Below are 22,718 nucleotides of genomic sequence, written 5' to 3' on the forward strand. Positions count from 1 at the left end.
AAACTTTGGTTCAGTGTGCAAAAGGGCTAAAATTGGAATTTATGGGTTAAAAGAAATTCCACGAAATTTTTTCTCAACATACCCCGAAGTTTTGAGGTTTAAAAACCAACCAGAATAGTCACTGCAACGACACCGGGATGTCAATTAGACGGCATGCAAAAAAATCCCACTGAATTTAATTAATAATACAGGGTAATGAAATGAATTTTATGTCTGTGGTGCAGTAGAAGGCCCCACTATGGGATGCTGTGGCATTATGTTGGGAAATTTAATTAATTTCTCGTTAGAAAACTTTTTAGCACATTCCGGATGCATTTTTCACGATAATCAGCTTTAGCATGACTCCCAACCGCTCTGCAGCAATTGAAAATCACGTCGATGTAATTTTTTCACAAAATTTTGATGGAGTTATCTCAAAGAAAAATATTTCCATTGCATTATGCGTATTATTGTGTTTTTTAAAGGGATTTTTTTGACTAAAGACGTTAAATAATATGCAAAAGCGGTGTAGTTTGACACGTTAAGGTATCCAGTGATCTGCAATGGGTTAAAAAATTATTATATTAATATGCCGAACTATATCATCAATATCATACAATGATTTTTCATTATAATCCTCCCGATTGGCATTCAATTTTCATATCACGAAGAAATCAGTGCTTTTCAGCAGCGTCATCATGTTTACACTGAAATGAATCAAGAGCAAAATTCTATGAGAATTTAGTTTTTTTTTCTCCCTCACAAAATAATAAATCAGCAATCTTTTTGTCCAAATTGAAGAACGGGGACTTCCTGTGGTGTATTAGAATTGGAATTTACTCATAACAAACCCGAAAGAAGCTTATGTAGTAAATAAAAATGTACATATGATGTTATATGCAAAGATAAACAAAAGAAAGCTTTCCTATGAAAAAAGAAACCCCTTCCAAAAGCTCAATTTCGCCTTTCCTCAACTTGACTTAATACTTGAAAATTCAATTTCGTCAAAGAGGTGTTATTCCTGCACACGAGACTGAATACAAAAGGCAAAAAAGCTCACCTCCCCTGGTGGGGTACCTTTCTGTTAGGATTATGAAATAGATGTGAAAAGCACGCTTGTAGGTGTAAGAAAAAGAGCTAACAATCCCTTCTGTTGTTTGACGTTTTTTTTTTCTTTCTTCTCCTCAACTCAAGTGTCACCCTTTCATGGTGAGATGCCACGCCGAAAGCTCACCCCCAAAAGTCACCCAAGTAGTGTGCACTTCAGGAAGATTGAGATTCCACGCGCAAAAAAATCAACACTCCATTCACGGGGGATATCTCAAAATTCTATGGATGATATGCAATATGCTCCACCCCTACAAGTATGAAATTTATTGCATTTTTGAGCACTTTATGAAATAGATGTACGATATGTACTCTGTAGTCCATTGTGTGTGCAAAGGGTTTGAAACTGAATATAAAATGTTCCAACATTCCTGTTTGTAGCATTTTTACGAAAATATTGTAATATTGTTATAGTGGTGAGCTAGAGAACAATTTTACTATTTTAGACCTCGTAAAGAAACACTTTATGGATGTTTAAAAATATAAAACGCCTAAATTACGAAGTGAAAAAGCAATATACAACCGATCCTAATTAAATTAAAACTTCATAAAATAATGATTGTTTAGAAAAGTTTAGAACGATACAGAATTCGTACTCACTTGACGTGAATTTTCATTCAGTTTAAAATGACATTTAAGTTTGCATATTTAATAATTCTAAATTAACTTTATAATCTCGTCCGGTCCAAATAACATAAAATGATTATGAAAAGCATTTTATTATAATTCTTATACCTAATCCATTTTGTAATGAAATAAAGTAAAATTCTTTTATGTTGCTATTCATTATTTAGAGAAGTGAAATAGGCTCTCATGATACTTTAGAACGTAAAAAATCTTTAAATATTAACCCTTTCGCGTTCTTTGAGTCATACGTAGACCCAAACGTGAAATATTTTATTTTCCCAAATGTTTAAGAATTTAATGAGTTTTCCAAGTTAGAAATGCATCCAAGTTAGCATCCACAGAATAAATTATATATATGTAAAGAGTGCATGTTTCAATGTTTCACGTGGGCACGAAAGGGTTAAGCTATATCAACTACTCGATTGTATCAATCAATTCAAATTTGCCGATTTTTTTAATTTAAGCAAACACATTTTCATCACAAACTTGGTATTCAATCCAATATGTGTCTAACTTTCCATTATTTTGCTCGCAATATTCGCTAAAATAATGTTAAATTATTCGTCAAATAAACACCCCTTGATTGTGAGGAATGAAATGAATTTTGAAATCTATCGCATACTTACATTTTCTCTTTATATGTACATATGTATGTATATCGTTTTATATATCAATTTGCATATAGTCTGCTTATATTTTGTCTATGGCAATTGGGAAAACCACCCGAGGCGTGTGAATGTAGCAAAAGTGAGTTTATTTGCTAAAATGTGGCACAACGGTGGGTGAAAATCTGTCTAAATATTTTGTGGTAAAATTGTTAAAAGTCACACAGTGCGTGGTTTATAGTGTTTTTAGTGTCTACATTTATGGGTGTGGAGTAGAAAATGCAAATTTTCACCGCAACTTATGAGACTGTTCACAGCAGATGGCGTCAGTTTGTCTAATTATCCCTTTACACTCAATCTCTAAGATTTTCGCTTTTGTATTCGAGCTTTTGAAATATACATAACTTTAAGGAAATGTTCAATGTAAGTTTTGAGTTCTATTTCAGAGGAATAAACTACATACGATAATAATAGAAGGATGATGATCAAAAGCACTAAATTCACCTGATGAGACTCCCTTCGTGTACAAAATGTGTGTAAGCTTTCAATCTAAATATGTCACAAGCAGAGATACTTCCGTGCACCCTACGGGTTTCTCATTTATGGAAGGAGGGTGTTTTGCTAAACAACAGAATATATGGAGTTGATTATGCCAAACCCGAAGCTAGGAAGATTCCTCTCTGATAGCATTGCAAAAAGGGCGGCTTTTGCGGGAAATACGACAAATTGATGTGCCTTCACCTCCATCTATATGTATAAAAAGCTCTGAACCATATTTCCTTGCAGCTTTATCCCACGTCCCAAAGCATCCACACCCGCGTGTTTTATATCGAGGTTTTATTGCCTCACGGAGCAAGAGAGAGAGAGAGATTTTGTTACATTCGTATTTTCCTCACATGAAGATGGGGGCAATTATTTCTCATTGACGAATGATTAAAATGTATCCCTCGCATGGCAATTAATTGCTTCACTTCACATAAAAGAAATCAATTTTATCGATTAGAAATCAATGTGAGAACTACCAATTACATGCGGAGCTTCTTTAAATTGCTAACAGCAAATTCTACATCATAAAAGAAACATTGTTTTATTGACATTTGCAAGATTATGTTATGACGATTGACTTCCATTAGCTAAGTGGGTTGTAAATTATCTTTTGTATGATTTTTATGTGGAGAATTTTATATGTATATATTTCCTCAACACTTCTTCTATTTGTGATTAAAACGATTAAAATTATTGTTTCATCTTTACATTAAGTTTGTATATAATAAAGCTTACACTGCAAAAAATCCGAGGTGTAACTCATATTTGAATTACAGCGCAGATAGTAAAAAGATGTTTAACTAACCACAATTTTTTTTCCGATGATTGTAATGCTGCATTTGTCATGCAAGCACTGAAATATTCGTTCCATAGAAACCTTTTTTTATAGTCTAGTCTAAAAACTTTAAAGCTTTAACTAAAGTTTCTTCTACAAGTTATTTTGAATAAACTCATGACAAACCCACAAAATTATGTACATACGACAAGAATTTATATTATTTTATCTTCACATAATACAGATTTATACTATACAATACGGTTAGGTAGGTATATTGAGAAATCAGAGTGAACTTTCAGAATTGTTTACACGTTGTAAGAGAATTGGACCCGAACAATGGGTCAAGTGGTCTAATGGTATTTCCTTCAGTGCCACAAAGGAATTTCCCTCGTAATCACATAATCGATATCTCCTTCTTGCAAAGGTATTGTGGAGAGTGTAACACAAATGGATTCCAACACATCGTATAGAAGAGCGACCCTTGAATTTTTGAAGGGCTCTTCCCTTTTCATTTCCTCTCCATATTTTGGGGAAAGAAAAATTTTGTATTCCAAATGAGAAACTTTTCTTTCGTCCCACGTTTTTTTTTCTTTCTTTTCTTGTGTGTGCTGAAGAAATAACAGATTCACCCGTATATCTGACTCCGCCGTATTTACATTATGATATTGAAATTTATTTAATTTCGACCAGATTCACCACATAACGTGAAAAGAAAAGAAAAATATGTGCGCAATCGTAAGTTTGGAATTCTTGAGATGATTTTTTTGTACACCATATTCATCGGAAATGAGAGAATTTCAATTTATTCTGAAAGAAGATAAAGAAAAAAAATCTCTTGCAATGATTTGCAGACAGATCCAAATTGGAAGACAATTCAGCAATACTCGGAAATTATGTGATGGGAGAAGGGACTCGAAATTTAATGATTCAACCTCATACAAAAAAAAAATTCTTTCGACACACAACATATTTTTTCCATCACTTTTCTCCATTTTCTCCTGATGATTTATTGTTCCTGCATGTTCGCCCCCTACAAGAAATGAGCCAGTGTGTGGGAGGAGTGGAGCTCAATTAAATCAACAAAATGTGAAACATTTTCTCTATGATGTTTTCATTAAATAATTTTGAGCTTTCATTGCAACATTTTAGAACATTTGTTGATGAAAATTATCTTCATTCAACGCTACATAGGTATGTTGATTGAGTTAATTTGATGTACGAAAACATAATTAGTGGTGGATTTTGATTCATTTCAGCCACAAATATGCGGTGTATCACGTTACCTTGAAAAAAATGAAGCAACAATAATTTTATTTCATAATTTTCATTAATTAAGAGCTTTGAAAACTTTTTTATAACAAAATTCGTTATCAAAAGAATTTTCTTATGATTAAATCATATTGGATTGAATTTCAATTATAAAACAAATTGTTATACACTGAAATGAATAGGTAGGTATCATAAAAAAATGAAAAAGTATTTTAGATTTCAATTACGAGTTTATTCAAAATTTACAAAGAATAAACAGAGGATTAATAATTAAAGCCAATTCTAAAGAACGAACATTTAATTTCAGAATTGATAATACTGAATTAAATCAAACTCTTATTAATAAATAGAGTGAAAGAATATAAAGATGAATTTCTCACGTATTAATTTATAAACAAGGTTAGACAAAGTTGTTTGCCAAATGAGCAATTTCCTCGACATTCAATGATCCTAACAAATAAAATTAACTTGAATGCCATAGAAAATTGGTATCAATTTCTCCCATAATTTTCCTTGCTTTCTTATCTATTGGTGTGCGTGTTCTCGTAGAAACCAAACATAAATACTTCGCATATAAAATGTTACTTTATTTCTTTCATTTTCACTTCCCCCAAAATATAAGACAAAATATCTCATTCTATTTCTCTTTTTTCTCTCTAATTTCGACTATATATGGTTGTAGCACCACCGGAAAAATAATATGTGTAGCAAGTTATTAAAGTAACATTTCACGTCTAATGAGAATTTTTTTTTTGTGATTACGAAGAAATATTCTTTATGTGTTTACGGTGAGTTTACCTGAAGCAGAATGAAGGTCTCTTGTGTGCTGTTTTCATGCAAAATTCCCAGATCTAGACACTTGAATATACACAACACACACACTTTTCGTTTTTTCTGTATTTCCTGAATTCACTTTTCCCTTTGAGGTCACACACCAAGAATTTTTGTTGAAAGGAAAGAAAATGGTAGAGAAAAAATATTGAGATTTAAGGTGTGCGGAATTATGAGGAACGTGTGAGAGTTTTTTTCGTGAAAATTCTCAATGTACAATTACACCACTAAAGCTTATCCAAACATTGCTTCGCGGCACAAGAGAATTTTATGTACACAAGGCGGGGAGCTTCTTGGGTGAAGAAAAAAAAATATACACAATAAATTTCCATAAATAACTTATTAATACCACCAACACTTTTCACTCTGTTTATTGCACTTGGATGTTCCTTTTTTCTATTTTTTCTTCTTCTTCAACTTACTTCCTTTCGATAGTCTAATCGGTCAAGAATGGTGTATTTTGCAGTTTAAACTTTAAATAAACTTCACATGGATATTCTCTCTATCATATGAGGGAAAGATAACCCTTAGAAATTTAAAAGTTCTGCTTTGTTGGAAGCTTTATAGCCAAAAGTAATATTCATGTGTGTACACTATGAGAGTACGAGCAAAGGAGTTTCCCTGCGGGGATTGTTGAGTTTGAAAAAAACCACCGAAAACCCCCTTTTGTTACATCATTATTTTTTTTATGCCACCAAAAATATATCCAATGTATGAGCTATAGATTAGACAATATATAGCCTTGGCAAAGTGGCACAAAATTCACTCCGCTTTACAAACACACCCACCTGGATGGGACAGAAAATATACTGTGAATATCCCCCAAACCTCTGTAACCTCCCAGAAATTTTCCCGCGAAAATTCACACAAAGAAACCCCCAAAAGTGGTTCGAATCGTCTGAGCGGCGCGTCGAGACTGAAAGTGCTCTCGCTTCGTAACAAGTGGATTTCACCTGGTGAGCAATTTCTCTCTCACTTGCAAAACTCACTCTCCTTTGGCGGGAAAATGAGAGTGAGAAGAAAATTTTCATCACCATCTCTCACAATCAATTTCCCCTCAATTTCTCTATGAGAGAGAGAAAAACTAACCCTCCAAAAAACACAGCAAAACGTGGAGATGAGAGAGAGAGAGAGAGAGAGAGAGAAAATTTCCGCACAGACACCGTGGAAATGCGAGTATATATATATAACCTAAAATGCTTTTATCGTTGCACAAATAGAAGAGAAAATGAAATTGATTAAATGAGATTATTGGGTCTTCCTCCCAAGCTATCAGACAAGGAAGTTACCCTTCACATGCTTTGCGTATCAATAGAAAAGCTTTTTTCCGGGAAAAGCTTCCTCTACACTCTTTTTTTTTTCTACTGTAAATCCACACATAAAATGCAATTTTTCAGCACGCTTCCTTTTTAGCAAAATTTATACGGTGGTTGGTGTGAATGAAAATAAATTCTTCATGCAAAATTATTTAAGTAAGATAACATATAAATAATTTTATCCAGTCATTTTTCCACATAAAGCACAAATAGATACTTTTTATCAATATAGAATTTCCACAAATTAATATATTTATCGGAAAAGCTCGTTTTGTGAATTTTTTATCAAAAAATGAAATTAAAAAAAAAAGTTTTATAAAATGTACAACAAAAATATTTCTCTCATTGATTTGGTGGATTTAATGATTTTAATGATTAATTTATTTTATGAAATTAATTCGTTCCAATAAGAAAAGAAATCATAAACATTACACCTCGCAGTCTTACTCCACTTAAAACTCAACTGAATAGAATTAGTCAAAAAGCTCCATAAACTACGCCCATATCGTACTTCATTTTGCCTTTAAATGTATGGAGCATATGAGTCAGTATTTTAATTAACCATATCTTATTGAAATCAAATATATAGAGATCATCTCTAGATAGATAGGTAATTTGATGAAGAATTTCATAAATCTTAAGAAAATTCAATTTTATGAAAGAATTGAAGAGAATTGAAGAGAATTGAAAAGTTTCTCCACGAAAGATTCCGCCAATTGATTGATTGTCTAATTTTTTCATAAAGATCATTAGTATATAAGTAAAAAATTATCTAACAATAATCTTATGTTGATTTATCATCACCGTCGCTTTCTTCGCTACTTCTTAAAGGAAAAAACGTTAAAAAAATATTCCTCTACAAGAAAAGCTTGGAACGAGGAATATAACACTAAAATTATCATTGAGAGATAAATGTCATAAATTTGATCAATATGTGGTAATTTTTGCGACAGACTACCAATTTCAATGAGATATTGCACAATTTAGTTAACAATTTCGTGGTTTATGTGGGAAATGTTAATACACGATGAAGCGGTAGAGTATATATGTTGCTGGTAGGTACATATATGTATGAAGAAAAAAAAATGGCAGTAAAAGAGTATGTGACACTGGAAATAATTAAACGTTTATGGAAAAAGCGGGTAATTGCGTCACGCAACGAGCCGACTCCTTGAAATCTCTTGGGGAGCTTTTGCGATGGGGACGCCTGGTATCCGCTTTTAATTAATAATACAACCACCACTAAATTTATGTAATTTGTGTAATAAGCAAGACCCGGCGGTATAAAGCAGCGAAATCACGTAAAGCACAATGCGGTTTGTTGGAACATGAAAATATTTTGTTGTCCATTACACCTTTTTTCCACATGAGTTAAACATGGAAGCTCCCTTGAATTTTTTACCAGTTTTTTTAGATAGAGAAAAAAATTCCCGGGACAAAAAAAATGAAAACATTTTGATTAATCTGCGTAGGATTTTTTCGATCATACAGCACGGAGAGAAAATTAAATTAGGATAGTCCCCTCGAGATATTTGGGAGATGGGGGTGGTTTTTGGCTGAGGAATAAAAAGAATGTTCGCCATTTCAATATGAATAAGCAGAACGGGCACTGCCGCAAGAAAACCCACATTAGGGAAATTGGCTTCGTTTTTAGAAATTCCTCCCCCACCCCCGCACGTATAGAGAATAAAAGGAAATGAGAACAAAAAAGGAAGCAAATGAAAAACGACTCTTAATCCTTAACTCCTCATTTTGTCTTGGCAGACCACGCGAAAGCTCATCAACACACAGCACAAAGGAAGCGCACACAGGGGATATTCTTTAATGATCTACGGTACATCAGGGGAGGGAGCCTTAGATTATGCCTTTCAGCTCTTCTGATAAATTTATGTTGGTTTTGCTTTTATTTCCCAATCTTTCATTTCCCGCCTCGGGGCTCAGTTAATCAATAATCTCTTAATTTCTTAGCCGACTTGCAAATCCTCTTTCTGTTGTAATTTCTCACACACATATAATCAAAAGCTTTTTATCTTTCCTTCCTGATTTTGGCAGCTCTTCTGTAATCACCAGGTAGGGAAGTACCTGATGTACTATAGAAAGTGGTGGGATTAGGGGTTAATTTCCAAGAGAAGGTATTTCATTTTATAGTGGAAATAAAATGAAAAATATCTGGCTTTACTGACTAGTTTGCTGAATGAAGTTTCTGCTCAGTGCTATCTATTATTCTAAAGAAATCATAATTAAAAGAAAATCACAATGTTTCGGCATCACGAAATTGCATAAATCGTGTTAATTTAGTTAAAATTCATTATAAAGCAGCAGAAGTAGGTATTTATGTAGGTATACCTTATAAATTAATCCAGCAAGATAAAATTCAGTTGAAATTGTTTGTCTGGAAGACAATTTATATGTTGATATAAATCATTTTCAGTGTTTGAGAAATATTTTTTGGAGAGAGGTAATTAGGAAAAGCCACAATTGAAAATGTGGCATTCACTGAGCTACCACGTTATCTTTCACTAAGATGAAAATGTGGAAATGAAAGGTGGGTGTACGTACGTACCGTCATATCTGGTGCTATCTCTTCAGTTGCCCTGGAAGTATAAATGAGAAATATTTGTAATATCTTCTGCTGCTTGGAATTATAAGCTGCTTGTGTTATATTTTTGGAACTTTCATTCATCCACCCAGCCATAGAGTGTCATCATCATAAAGTAGAAGCACAAAGTTTCATCTCCGTACACATTTATCGTTTTGCTACTCAATACTAAAAGCTCCACCCCATGTGGTAGCCCAGTACCAACCACTCACTGTGTCATTTACCCGCACAACGAGGGGCTTTCAAGTTCATCATCTTGCCGTAATTCATGGAGAATACAAAAGCAAAATGAATACAAGGAGACTTGTGAGCCCCTGCTGCTTGTGGGAGGATGGGTTTTTCGGGCCTTTTGTGCTACCCTTCTCGTGTAATTTATACCAACAACACAAAAGCTCTCGCATGCACATTGTTGATATCAACGTGAAAAGAAAATCTTCCCTTAGAATAAATTATCCCTCATTCAGCCCTTTTGCAAAGTACCGCAGCATCCCCTTGAGGAGTGTCACTGTGAGATTTCCCACCGGTGCGCGAGCTCAGGTGTTTCTATATTGATTCCCACAACACACAGAGACACCAACTTGGGACATTCTCCCTTCGTGCGCCTCTAGAGGAATATATCCTCACTCAGAGGTCTTAATGAAAGAAGATTGTAAAAGAGATGGAAGCAGAGGGTGTTAATGTAGCTATGTTTCTTGTGGTCAAAGTTAACCCTTAAGGTCCGCGATCAATCTAGCGAGGTGATTGAACTAAAAATAATTTTTGGGGGTTCCGTTGAGCTCAAATAAGACATTTTTGGCTAAAAAACTCAACTCAAAAATTTACGGTTTTTCGTCCTTCCTGATCCTGTAAGTCCTTGGGGATATCCTTTTGTGATCATAAAATGATCAGGGATTGTAAAGACATAGTCTTTCACTAATTTGAACACAATAATTCATAAAAAAAAATAACTATACAAAATGAAACATTTTCAAAATTGAGCCTATAATATTTTGCTGAAAATTTAAAAAAAAATCTGCCAACTCGCCAGAGACCTTCTTCCTTAAACTTTTTAGCTTGGAGAATGAAACAAACCAAATGCCATTTATAACACAGAAAAACTTTCATCCTGTCGAAACTTTGTGTTGAAAAAGTTATCCCACCATAGAAAATGTGAATTATAAGTAACAAATCATGACATTGTAAGTGCATTAATATGTCATTCGGTGTTTTTCTCGGACTTCTCCACTCTCTAGCTTGGTGGTCCATTGTAAACAACATGTATAGGGAAAGGGAGGATTCGTGGTCAGAAAAATGGAGAAAATTGTTGGTGAAAGTCGAGGAACGATATGAAAATTTTCTGTTCTGTATTTATGATGACTTAAATGAATATATTTGTAAAAATTATGTTCAGATCATTTACATAAAATCTAATTTGATGCCATTTTAGCATTCACATCAAAATTCTATTTTTGCACATTTGGGAATATTCGGAAGAACATTTTATTACCATAACATCATCATAAATTTATCCGATAAGCACGATGAATGAAAATAACTCTATTAATTTTAAATACAATAAAAAAACATTAATGGGGATTGGGGTTAGTTTAGAAACTCCCGAGTTCAGGAATTCTCCACAGTAACCATTCTTTAAGTTTCCAGATTCAATAAAAACTAAAACTTTTCCGCGATGTCGGAAATGGGAAAATTTTTGAGATCGAAAAACTAAGAATCTCTATTTTCCAAAGATTATAGCCCAAAATGTATCTGTAGTTAAAAATGTTTTAAACTTCAGTAGTTGTACCACTTAAAGGTGAGATAGAGGAAAATGACTTTGTGAACTTAAATCAAAGACAAGATAATCTACGGATTTTCCACGATTACATGCCTTTAGTTACAACTTTTCTTTCATAGATAAGTCACGAACAAGTATAAGATATTTGTTGGGAAAGAAACTCTAAATAAATAAAAAAGAAAAACCTTGAACGTGCTACTCCGAACTTACATTACTCTTATTTGTTAAATGATGAACGAAGTTTTATTTAAGTGCAGAAATTAAAGAAATTCTTTTATAATTACTCTAATATATGTATTGCATGTCATCAATCTTGAACTTGTTTGTTAATACATTAAATAAAATTTAATAACCGCAATTTGTGTAAGAGGCAAGCATTAATTACAAAAAAAAAACATTGCAATTTTTGTATATTTTACAGGTGAAAACCACGTCATTTCTACTGGAAATTCATAAACACTCTCATATGGAGAGCACCTACCTGCTTTAAAATAGTATGACTTTAAGGGGGTTGTGCGGTAGGACTTTGTGAAGTTAATGTAACAGGGTGAGAAGTATTTGGAATTCCTCAACATTCCCTCAAGGAAATATCATCTCAATGTGGAGAGAGTGAGCGAGAGTCAATATTGGAATAGTTGTGTAATTGTTTGTGCCACCAGTTTTGAAGGGGGTTTTTTGCATTTTACACTTTCACGCCATTTAAGCAATCTCTTTTCACTCCAGTTCCAGCTTAAACCTCACTTGTGTGGTTTACTTCTACACACTCCTGCATTATTGCACAAGCAGAGTTAAAAAGTCGAACTATTTTTGTCATCTCGACGAGCTTTTGTGTGGCTTTGAATGTTTACCCACCCATGTACTACGAGAAAGCTCTCTTATGAAAGTCCCTTTTGCAAAAGCATCAAAATGCATACGTACCTATATATACAGATAATTGCCCGCGTTAGGGATGATTTATGGGAATTTCTTCAGCAGCACAGTGGAATGATTGAGGGAAATTGCGGGAAATTAGTCATTCAGATGATCGTCATTGACAATATATGGGAAATGCATATTGACAGAGAAAAATAAATTTTCTCGCGCTTTATTCCTTCTGAATTTTACGACTTGGGCGGATATATATAGAACGTGGGGAGAGGATGAGCTGAACCTCGTCTGAATCTCTCACCCACAAGATACACAAAAGAGACGCTTGAGCTTTATATTTATTTTCCTTCCCCCTGTACTTCTCCTTTGTGGAGCTTTTGAAAGGAGGAAAAGAACAATGTTTGAATAGGACAATAACTTATTCCCACCGCGTGCGAGAAAAGACGGGAAATACTTAATACCGCGTTGGAGAGTTTAATTATGGGAATATGTAAAATTTATGGTTTCAACCCAAAATTAGCATCGAGTACAACTCACTAAATTATTATTTCTTGTAAAATTTCACTCAAGAAAGTCTGTAGTGTCTCAAAACCTTCGCACAGATATGAAAAGGTGGACTCATTCATGAAAGACTTATGCTTGGCTTGAGGAGTACAGGAAGAAAAGATTGATGAACAAGATATCAGTAGATATACTTGACATTGTTATGAGGATAGCTCAAGTTCTAGTGAGCTTCAAATCAATGAAAGTTCTTCAAACTTGAGAGGTTGAACTTTTTGAAAAAAAAATCTTTGAGTATTTTTATATATTTTATTTTAATAAAGGTTAATAAAATTAAATAATTAAATAAAAATCAATTTAAAAAAGTTTTTTTTTTCCATCTACGTACTACTTTTGCTGTGAAAGAAGAATGGATCATTTAGCAAGAAGGCAAAGGAGAAGTCTATTGAAAATGTTCTACGGAGGGGTGTGAAAAGTGGTGTACATTTGCAAGGAGTTTTGATTGATTAAAGCTTGTCATTTATTTATGAGAAGGGTTAAACATGATACGCTCTAAGGAGTCTCTCGAAATAGGGAGCTCAAGAAATAGAATGACCCTCCTTAGCACCCCCCGTTGAGCCTGAAAGATGTCTTGGTCTCTGTTAATGAATCATTATTTTCCTTCTGCAAATTCGGTTTTTTCTTTCTCCTGACAAAGCTCTTGCTTGAAAGTGAATGGTTTGGGATTTCCGTTCGTCACGCAGTTTGCAAATGGAAATTACTTTCTGGTGTTCGCTGGGACAATCGATTTTGTGCCCTTCATCAAAATTTGTACACCACCCCTTTGCGATTAGATGGGGAGCGAGTGTGGGGTAACAAGTGGAAAACAATTTATTATTTTCTTTTGTGATGAACAAAGCGCTAAAGAGACAGGGCGCGTGGTAGTTCTTGCCTCTCCACCCCATTTATTGTTTCGCGACAAAACCCATATATAAGAAGGATGGCACGTGGGATAGCAAAAGAGACAATATCCCCTTCCATCATGCTTCACCTACTCCTTTTGGGATCCATCTACCTCGTCATCGTGGAAATGTGCATGAAGATGAGAAAATGAAGACCTCCACGACAGAAAAAAAAGAGCTGGGAGTGAAAAATGTGAACAAGAAAGAATAATGTGTGTTTGCCTTGGAGCCTTATGAAGAATTCCACCTCCAAATGCGAGAGGTAGTGTAAAAAGCTACCGTAAGATATACATACACATATCTATCATTGAAAGCTTTAGGAGAAAGAGTATATAATACTGAAGGAAGTAGGAAGTCTAGATGGAAAAATGGGAGTATTTTACATGTTATAAAATTTTTCTTTTTTTTATGGTAAAGGAACATTCATTCCCCAGGTGGGTAAAAAGAAGTAGAAAATTTTTTGCAACTTATTCTCCTGTCGTAAGTCTCATACGCATTCAATTCAATCTCCGTGGCAACTCTTGAAAAGGATGACAGAGCTTTGGTAGCTCAAGCACTTTTGTAAAACTCTGTGAGCTTTTTGATATGTATGGTGTTAAATTTATCGAATTTTGCATTATTTACATGTAAAGCCAGAAAAATTGTGTCAACGGTGAAAGAAAAAATTGTTAAAGAACATTTGTGAAAGAAGGTTTGTCGTGACGCATTTCACTTGAAATGATTCATTAGATGTGATAGATAAAGCTTATGGGATCTTTTTTGTAAGACTTTATTTCTTGGAAAAATACATTCCCCAGTAAGCTTAACACTTACAGGAACTTTCAGTCACTTTGTTTTTTTTCTGTCTCAAAGAAAATAAGTTTTTTTTTCTTTTAGAAATCCATTGCTTACTTTCCCTTACTGAACAACCTTAATAACACATCTTACAGAGATGAGAAATCATAAACAACAGAAAATTGATATCTTTTCTATTAAAATTGAAGAAAAATAAATGTGGTAATATTAGAAATTTTAGGGCATCCTTTTGCACCAAGAGACAAAGACTTAATCCCCACGTTTTTTTTGTCATAAAATTTCACCCATAGGATTTGTGAAGCCTTCAAGAAAATTGATTCAAAAGATTGCAATCTTTTGGCTTTGTTATGGGATTTTGGATGGTGAAGCCCTTCATAATAGAAATCCCTCATTGAATTCAATTTTATTTTCATTCCACCATGACATTGTTTATGGTGTTTTATCTGCTGTGTGAAAAGCTCTACTATATATGTATTTGTATATATATTGTAAAAGCTCTACAATGTAAAATTTACCGCCTTTTCAGTGCTTGAGATTAGCGCGAAATTGAATTGGAAATTTTTGTCTTATCTTAAAGCTTAAATCACTTCTTAATGCCATGCTATGCAAACTTGGCGGGTTGATACAAAAAAAAGGATTCCATCTTGCTTTCTGCAGAAGAAAAATACTTAAAATTTATCATCTTTCTTATGCAACGAGCTTTCCGTTAGTGTTCTCTGCATCACTTTATGTCATCTGTAAAATCTTTTCTCTTAATGCAATTTATCAATTTACAATGTGAAATTTATAATCGCCTCTTCTCTATGAAAGGGAAGCTCATGGGAAAGCTCTTGATGGTGTTGAAGGAATCTTATTTAATTTCTCAGAACAATTTAGCATCTGAAGAAGTCTTGATATGCCTTAGCTTGAGCATTGAAACCCATTCTACAGATGGAAGTTAAGTGATTCATTTATAAATCACAAGAGAGAAATGAAGATATAGGTACCTTAAAAGTATCATTTTGAAATACTTCAAATACATAATACAACATGTATTTCTGGTGGTTTCTATCCAAGAAATTCCAGGAATCCAAAAATATATTCTATTTTCCAGTGATTGTGGGATTAAAAGGGAAAACTTGTAAAAGATTTACTAATAAATCCATAAATCCCAAATATATCATATTTGTTGTTGTTCCTTGTTTCATTATTATACAGTGCATCGAGCATTTGCTTTATGAACACAACAAACTATAATAAAGTAATGGGGGCATGGCTTAAGCTATTAAAAGTTAAATTTTACACTGATAGTAATTCAAAGAATTAGAGCGATTTATTCACAAAAAAGAAAGAGAACATTGTTCAATTTGGTTAATGGAGTTAACATCATGAACATATTTTAAAAGCAAAATTTATGTTTCCCTATCCCCTCATTTATGAATGCTTCATTTGCAGAATTTCAAGACGGATGTATGAAATTTTTCAGAGGGTAATTTTCCTAATTTAAGATTCTTGCATCATGAAGGGTTGTAATGTTGATGTTATATTATTGTGTGGGTTTGGAATATTCAGCAAACATAAGAGGATAATTGGTGGAAGCATAGCCAGAGGAACACCTCCCCCATCTCCAAAACCCACACATCATATAAAAGGATGAATCAAACGGAAAATTCTCTGTTGTGACCTACTTTTCGGTGGAGTTTGAAATTTTGAATGTGCGCCTTTATATAAATTTTCCGGAAAGGTGCGATCATTTCATTGATTAGCAATGGGAATTATGAGGGAGGGATAATGCAGGAAGTGGCAATAATGTATATAAATTTCCCCTGGGTGGTACAATATCACTTTGCAAAATGCTACTGCAATTTGTGTCCTGCGGTTTGCCATTTTACCTTTAATGCAATTATGATTTGTTGTACAATTTGCCAGTTTATGTGGGAAAATGTATTTTCCTCTCTACATTCTGTATTTTCCCAACAAAGTCCTCCCGTATTGTTACACACAAATGCAGCCCACGCTTAAATCGATAAATGAGGAAGTTATAAATGGAATCTCGGGGAAATTAGTGGATGGTGGCTCTTCTATTTATTGATATTTTCGCAAAAAGGACAAAAAATCCATGAGAGACCCTTTGAAGGGAAAATTATCCATACATTTACTTTTTTCTGTCTTGTAAGAATATTTTCTATTCACAGTAAACTGGTACAAAGGATTATCCCTTCAAGAAAATTTAAAAATTCTCCCTCCTTCCACAAATCTTTACTTTCCGACATATTTTGCTTCGAGTATTTCTTCAACATTCGTGCTCTACCAGAAATTTGCTCCATTTGACTTTTTACTTTTACCTCAAATGTAGCAGAAAGAAAAAAAATTGAAACAGAAGGTGATTTGAGATAGAACTCAGAAAAAGAGGAAATACACACAAAAAATACTACAATTTTGGAAGGATTTCAAAGCAACAGAGAAAATTCATCCTTCTCTTCACCAAAAAAGTGCCTCAATAAATTGATGTGAAAGAATATTATCAATGACACTTTATTTCTTGCTATATTTCATCTTAACACCTTCTTCGCATCTGCTGCTTTTCTAAAAAAACATCTCTCCCCCACCATTCAGCCTTTTTTATCCCTTTTCCATTGACAAAGAACATTTCAGATGTTGTCTAGCAGTTTGATTGGAAATTTTACGCTTGATTTATTCGACACAGCTTTTAAAGAAAAAAAAACAACGAAAGCTCTCTTGGGTGGGCTTTTTTTGGGGACTTTCATTGTGGAACAGAAATAGGGAACAATTGAAAAAAATATAAGTGTTTTAAATATGTAATTGAACGGAATGCGTCCTGATACTACTGGATCCTCAGAGAGATTTATACATCGGCACTAAAGTAGAATGTCTAATACGTGACATAAGCAATAAATTTTTAATTTTGATCAGAAAAAAAAACGAATATTTTGCCTCAGTTTTGAATTAGAACTATGTAAAATTTTTCGTAAATTCAGAGGATCTCGAATAAATTTTCTTACATCTGTATACATACATATAAGGCATGACCTACATGTATTATTATGACAATTGTGTTAGTAAACTTGGTCAAACAGACACTGGCAAATAATCCATTTGAAGCCCATCCTATTCCATATAGACACAACAGTCTGTTCTTATTTGAGTTACAACTCATGACTTTGAGTTTATAATAATAAGTTTTTCCTCATATTAAACTTTTTCCTTTGTATCATTCGTAACAAAGATTATGGGATGGATTTATCCACCAATGTAATAATAAGTTATTCAAAGAAAAAAAAAGTTTTTCATTAAAATTCTCTTGGAATGGAAATTCTTTTGAACTATTCTGTGGATAATTTCAAACCAAAGAGCTTTTTAAAACTTTTTTTTCGAGGCATATATACAATGAGATTTTTCTCATGCATCCATTTTATTAAAGAGCATTGATGGATTTGTAAAAAAAATAAAATTTCTAATATATTTTTAATTTCAACTGCATATTTTATGCAAGTTGATGCAGGTGAATAGGGTACGGTGCATAAAGAGAAATTGACCCAGATCGATGGTTGATTAATTGAAATGCTTCTGTGGAAAAGGGCGCACTGAAGGTGTATGCTGGAGATGAGCATAAAATGGACGAACATTTTCATTTGCAACTCATCCAGATACCCCCGCGTGCAGCTGGACATTGAAAGTTTCCCACTTCTGCTGTATGCGCTGAAAAAGCTCTCAATTTGAACTTTTATTCCCAAAGCCGCTGTTGCTGCTCATTCAGACATGAAATTGTAACAATTAATTAAATGTGAGAAATGACGCCAGGAGAGAAAATGTATTTCGCTGCGAAGGGATGGCAAGGGGGAAGGGGGTAAAGGAGTGAATTTAGTGGGTATGTAGAGGAATAATAAATGACGGTTATCGTTTAATTACGAAAGTCAACTCGCCCTTCTACGAATGGAAAGTAAACACATTAGCACGTTTCGCCAATTCAAACGGACGATTTATGATGACACGAATGAAGAAATGCCATTCCTTGAGTCCCTATAATTGCCCATACCTTCACCTAATACCTCATAGAGACGTTCCTACACCTTGCTAACCCACTTCCATGCTCACGTCTATGCTCACCTCCCTACTCACCTCTACGGCTTCTTTCCATTTGTCCAACGTCATTGAATATACACCGGAGAATGGAAAATTTATAATAGCTAACTAATAAAAGGTAGGGCAACTAAATCTATAATTTTTTTTAATCCCCTGTGAAAGTTTAGGATATTAAAAGATATATCATGGAAGAGCAATTTAATAAAAATAATTTGAATAAGTTGCTTCATAATGCGTTGTACTTTACTTACCTACATATTTGCAATGGCAATTGACAAATTTAATCTTAAATGTTTATTAAAGTTTAAATCACTTATCGATTTTCACTTGCAACAAACTTCGGATATTCTTTAAGCTTTTATTTCAGTGTCTTAAGTATTTGAAACAGATTTTCGTTTCATATTCTTGTTTAGAGCTGGGTAAACAAATTAAAAATGTTCCAATTTCTGATCTACAACAAACATCATTAAAAATATATACCTAGGTATTCAGAATTTCGTAAAGCTTAGACTTTCTGGATTTTCATGAGATTTTCTTCTTTCAGCATTTTTAAGTAAAAATTCCCAATTTTTTCAAGTCTTTTGACTCTTTCCGAGGCTTTAGAAGGATTGTTCCTCAAAGAAAATCAATTTATGCAAATTCTCTTTTTTGGCGAAAAAAATTTCCGCCTGAATCCTTTGCAGGGATTTATAAAAAGTTTTTCTCTGGTTGCGACACAAATAAAGAAAATTTAATGAAAGAAAAAAAAACTATTTTTCTCTCAATCATAACCCTGTGATGATAATCTGTATGATTTCAAATGGCTCTGTTGTGTAATATTAATTTCAATGATATAGTTTTGTGTGCACTTCTGGAGTATCCATGGTATTCCCATGGGCATTTTGGGCATGCATTGTGTGCTTGGGTGATGGGAGAGCAACCAGATGTTTCACGGTCGGTAATCTCTACATCCGGAGGACATCGTTGTGCCTATCATGGCGTGTGTATGTATGGATGGAAAATTGAGAAAATTCCTCGCAAAGGCATCACACTCAAACATCCCAACCTAACACGCGCTCAACAATACAAACTTACCCATTATTAATTTATCCAACAACTATCCACTTTAATCCTAACCCCCGAAGGGATAATTGATTTATTGCAAAAAAGGGGCTAAACGTTTGGAACGTTCCATATATACATACATAGTATACATATGTATAATACAATTTACCCCGACTTCCCCTATATAGCAAAACAAAAATCCAAAAGCTCCTAAAAGTTCATTTTGCTTTAGGAGAGAAAGCTCAAACAATTTGAGGGGATAAATTTTGTTGACCATTTAGACACTTGTGTGTCCTTTTGTTGCGAGAGTCCTTGTGCTAGACAGTTTGGGGGAAGTTTTTGGTATATAATTTCAAAAGTGCTACAAAACGATAGTCCCGTCGGAAAGTCATAATTCAGTACGGAGTCAAGCCACACAGAACTTTTGTAATTCCGCACCGAATTCCATATGGACTAAACATTCTATCACTCCCTTACAAAAATACTTGGGCATACTTTCTCTCTTCCATCCCCAATCATCCTTTGCCATCTGAATTATTAATCTGTGAGTTTGGTAACTTTCCTCCGGTCGACAGATCTGTGAGAGAGCCTAAAAGTTGGCATAACACTTCAACTTCTATTGCAAAGTATTATGCCGAAGTTTATTCTACTTTCTTTACCGCAAATTTAATATTAATTGTGCATTTTGTATTAATTCAGAGTGGATTTTCTGAGGAAAAGGAAAACTCGTGAGATTTCCCCGTGAACCAGAGAAAATACTTGAAATATTTAGACACGACATGGGGGTATTTTTTTATAGGTAGTACAGTACACAAAACCCCCTTGTTTAATGCAAAACACCACCCCGAGAAAGCTCAAAATGGATTTAACCCCCCCCCCCCCCCCGTCCCACCTACCAAGCTCTCAGAGGACAGAAAAGCCATAAAGGTGTTTGGGATTAAAGGAATTGAAAGAAAGGACCACCACTCTGAATAAAGCGAGCTTTCGGATGGATTAGCATTTGGAAAAACTTGTACGGGAAATGGTGGGAAATTTGTACAAAACCCTCACCTTCCTCAATCCATGTCCTTCAACAAATTCTTGCTAAATCTCTTTTTTGGATTCAAATTTGAAAGCTCCTGAAACTCATAAACTTTTCATAGCCCAATATTGACGCTTTGATTAAAATTTAGCTGTGTTTCTTTCAGACACAGCTTTTGTGTACCGAGCAAAATCGAAAGTCGTCAGATCGGGCTCAAACTTGGGATGAGCACGAATTAGGGTCCCCACATTCCAAAAAACGTATGCGCCAAAAAAATTTTTTTCCGGCCGGCCGGCCGGCCGTCCGTCCGTCCGTCCGTCCGTCCGTAGTATAACGCTAAATTGCGAGAGAACGGTAATAGATAGAGACTTGCGGTAAACGGCAAAGTTTAAATATCGACTGGAAGACATCCGATTATGATGTCAAATTTTACCCCCCACCCCTCCGTCCGCCATTTTGAATAACCTCAAAATTTTGTTTTCGCTATATCTCAGCCGCTATTATAGCTAGAGGGCTGAAATTTTGATATGTTGTAGGGGCCATCAAGAGCTTTCCAACGATACCTCATTTTCGAAAATCGGTCAAGCCGTTTAGTCAATATGGCCGCCACAATTTTTCATCGAAAATCGACCATAACTCGAAAACGGCTTGACCGATTTTGATCAACCCGGGCTCAAATGAAAGATCTCAATAAACCCTACAACTCTCTAGAACATACGAAGTTTCAAAAGTGACCGCTAGGGGGCCAAAAATCAAAAACAAAATTTTCGATTAGTTTTCGATGAATATCTCGAAAACGCCATTATCGATTTGCTTCATTTTTTGATATGTTATAGCTGACCATATTATCTAGCTCCATGCCAAAAATGAAGAAAATCTATGTCGCCGTTCTCGAGATGTAGCCTTCCAAAGTTGGCATGTCATATCTCGGGTTCTACAAGTCCGATTTCGATCAACTCAAGCGCAAATGAAAGGTTTCGTGAAACCCTTCAAATGTCTAGAACATTGCAACTTCGAGAAATGACCACAAGAGGCGCTAAAATAAAAAACAAAGTTTTCGAAAATTTCGAACTCGAATTTTTCGAAAATGGCGACATAAATTTTTCTCATTTTTCGATATGTTATAGCTGACTTCAAGACCTTTCAAACAAAAAAAAATTTATGAAAATCTATGGATCCGTTCTCGAGATATAGCCTTCTAAAGATTTATTAGGGTATGACTGTTCTAATTTTCCCTACTTTGCGCGTATTTAAATTAATTCGCGTTCTAGTTTGCTCTCACAAAATTGGTACACTGAAAGAAACACAGCTCTCGTAAGCTTGGTCAGCTTACCAGTACATTTATTGATGAAGTTACTTGATATTTGCATTAATTAATATAGAAACTTTTAGTTTACTATATAGTAAACTAACGAAGAGAAGGAAACTTTCAGATCAGATATTGATTGAAAAAAACGCTTCCATACTTTTAAGGGTACCCCCAAATAAAATTAGCTGTTCAAAGCTTTATATTCACGTTGGAAATTAAAAAATGAGATAAGAAAAATATGTGATTTTTTATTTCATTCTGGTAATTTCACGTTTGAAAAGTAAGGAAACGCGTAAGTGTAAACAGACAGTAAATTAGATTTTACGTCCAATTGGAAAGAGATCGTCCACTCAATTAATCTTTTATTTTCAATTTCCAACACTTCCATATCAATGCCAAATTAAATTTGACATCTTATTTGGCAATAAATAATTTTGACTGTCAATTTTACGTCATTTTTATTAAACCATAGAGTATACGGCAGTAAATCCGTAAATCCTTAATAAACTTTTATGCTTCCAGCTTTTTGGAGATTTTCGCCAAACAATTTTGCCTTTATACGGAGACTTTTATGCTATATACCTTTGGTCACTTTAAATATTAAAGCCAACACACATAATGTCGCGCAAAATGAGGCGGAGGGGGTTATATATTAGTCACTTGAAAAGCTTTTTCGAGGCACCTGGTTGAGAAAGGTCAAAGTGTACCCGCCAGTATTGAAAATTT

General features: G+C 34.2%; 1 protein-coding gene across 3 annotated transcripts in view; it reads right to left on the reverse strand.

Annotated features, from left to right (window-relative positions):
* Positions 1-22,718, reverse strand: part of LOC129793290 (protein qui-1) — a 76,724-nt gene that overhangs the window by 46,626 nt on the left and 7,380 nt on the right. The window contains exon 1 of one of the 3 annotated variants that reach the window (XM_055833127.1): positions 5,710-6,640. The gene's annotated coding sequence lies outside the window, so the exon portion shown is untranslated. Of the gene's footprint in view, positions 1-5,709; positions 6,661-9,621; positions 9,653-22,718 lie in introns of those variants that run through there. The other 2 variants (XM_055833126.1, XM_055833125.1) reach the window with 2 other exon arrangements.

The sequence above is a fragment of the Lutzomyia longipalpis genome, chromosome 3 (assembly GCF_024334085.1).
Source record: "Lutzomyia longipalpis isolate SR_M1_2022 chromosome 3, ASM2433408v1".
Classification (NCBI taxonomy): domain Eukaryota; kingdom Metazoa; phylum Arthropoda; class Insecta; order Diptera; family Psychodidae; genus Lutzomyia; species Lutzomyia longipalpis.